Genomic DNA, 2,393 nt, shown 5'->3' with positions numbered 1-2,393 from the left:
CCCTGATGGGCCCTGCTCTGTGAGTGACAGGGGGCAGCGCCCCAACCCCCTGATCGGCCCTGCTCTGTGCGTGACAGGGGGTGGCACCGCAACCTCCCTATCGACCCTGCCTTGAGTGTGACAGGGGGCGGTGCCCCAACCCCCCAATCGGCCCTGCTCTGAGCCTGACCAGGGGCTACACTTAGGGATTGGGCCTGCCCTCTGCCACCCGGGAGCAGGCCTAAGCCAGCAGGTCGTTATCTCCCGAGGGGTCCCAGACTGTGAGAGGGCACAGGCCGGGCTGGGGGACCCCCCTCCCCCCGCCCCCCGAGTGCACAAATTTTTGTGCACCGGGCCTCTAGTATATATATATTTGATTTAGAGAGGAAGGGAGAGGAAAAGAGAGATAGAAATATCAATGATGCGAGAGGATCATTGATCAGCTGCCTCCTGCATTACCCCACGGGGGATTGAGCTCCCAACCTGGGCACGTGCCTTGACTCAGAATTGAACCATGACCTTCTGGGTCAACCACTGAGCCACACTGCTGGGCTGGCTCTATTCTCTTACTCCTTGGTCAGGAGTGAGAGCCGTGAACAGGTAGGAATTAGCAGAATCTATAGTTAGGCATTCACAGAAGATCACATGACCAGGGGAAAACCCTGTTGAGGCAAGTGCCATGTTCAAAGGAATATAATAAGGAAAAGTGTCAAAAGATAATGTGGCCATCATCCAGGTGCCTACTGCAACACTCCAGGACAGTCGCTATTAAGCTTTGGTCCTAAAGCCTACAAGTCTTACTTATAGGGCAGATTGTATGAGACTGCTTCTCCTCTGACCTAAGGTCTACCTCTCCGCTAGGCCCAGGACTGAATCTTGGTTTCACTACTGCAATGGTGAAATGAGTCAAGGGGAGAGATACCCAAGGAAAAGAACATAGACTAACAACATGAATTAATCTCACAGACATAACAATGAGCAAAAGAGGCCAGACACAAAAGGAACACTCTGTATGATTCAAGTTTATAAAGTTAAAGAACAGCAAAACTAAGAATGGCCATGAAGTCAGACTAGTAGTTGTCTCTGGGTCCAGGCTGGTGGGGGTGTTCAACATTGCCTGGGAAAAGACTGAAGACATTTTCCTGGGCTGTTGGAAATGTTCCATATCTTGTTCTGGGTAGGGATGACCTGGGTACATTCAATATATAAGAATTTATTAAACTGTACATCTAAAATATGTATACTTTGTTTGCTACACCTCAAAAAGAAGTACAAAAACACACTTATTTTTAATCCCATGGCCCTCCTTCCTTCTACCACACAACACCCCTCCCACACACACACACACATACCCACACACTCACTCACACCACACAAGTTACAGAGCCCAAGTACTTTGGACAATTTACAGCTGAGCTCTTCTTCCTCAGGAAGCAGAGTGCAGGGAGGGGCAACCTTGCATTTCCCCTGGTGTTAAAGGGTGCCAGGGATGCAGCAGCACATAATACAGGCCCAGACAAATGTCTGAGTATGGTTGACCTTCATTTCCTGAAATTTGGGAGTGGGGTGGACCAGTCTGGAGCCCTTAAGGGGAAGGGGCATCTACAGAGATAAAACTAGGTACTTACAGGGACTAAAAAGACGTGTCTACAGAAAGAAAGACCAGAGTCCGTTCATGCCTGGAAGGTGCAAGAAGAGGACCAGAAACAGCAATCATTTTGCTGAGTACCATGGAGTTAATAGCCCAGGTTCTGTGATTCCCCTGGTCGAAGAACAAGATTAGCTCCAGAATCTGCAGCGGTATTAAACTACAGGTAAGGATTGTTGTGTGGCCCCATTTTTGTGAAAGGAGCCAGAGCACTCATTAGAAATACCATCTGAGGCCATAGAAATGGAGGAAACTAGCTCTCACCAGGGGATTCACTGGAAACCTTAGGCCCATTAGCATTGTATTTTAATCAAGTGTCTTCCAAAGAGATAATAGGCCCTCAAAACAAAAGCAATTTTAGATCTTTTCAGGAAATGAGACCTGCCTATTATTTGCGTGGCTTTCAGCTTTGAGAAAAACGTGTTGCTGGGATAGTGCACATACCAGAGTGGCAGACTTATGACTGTAGCATGGCTTGTCCAAGATCAGACATAGATGCTATTGTAATCAGGACAGGGCGGCTCTCCATGCGGTCATTTAAGGACAACGTTAACCATTTGAGCCTGCAAAGACAACAACACGGTCAGAACAACAGCTGTGTGGCACGGAGAGTGCACTGCTAGTCAGAGAGCAGCACCAAACTCTGCAAACAGAAATCCAGTAAGTAATTTATTGCCCACAAGCCACTGATCTTAGTCACCAGTACCATTTACTAGAAGCATTTTTTCCAGTCAAGAGAAGGGTACGTGTTTATAAAGGTGCAAAT

At 47.8% G+C, this 2,393-nt stretch overlaps 1 long non-coding RNA gene across 1 annotated transcript; it reads right to left on the bottom strand.

The window, feature by feature from the left end:
* Window positions 1-1,072: 1,072 nt before the first annotated feature.
* On the bottom strand, window positions 1,073-2,176 carry LOC102262937. Its single transcript, XR_313107.2, has 3 exons — window positions 2,072-2,176; window positions 1,608-1,658; window positions 1,073-1,167 (listed from the first exon to the last, which is right to left on the bottom strand). It is a non-coding gene; the product is annotated as an uncharacterized LOC102262937 (long non-coding RNA).
* Window positions 2,177-2,393: the final 217 nt, after the last annotated feature.

The sequence above is a fragment of the Myotis brandtii genome, unplaced genomic scaffold (genome assembly GCF_000412655.1).
Source record: "Myotis brandtii unplaced genomic scaffold, ASM41265v1 scaffold115, whole genome shotgun sequence".
Classification (NCBI taxonomy): domain Eukaryota; kingdom Metazoa; phylum Chordata; class Mammalia; order Chiroptera; family Vespertilionidae; genus Myotis; species Myotis brandtii.
Note: the sequence above shows the minus strand (reverse complement) of the source record. Positions and strands in the feature narration are given on the sequence as shown.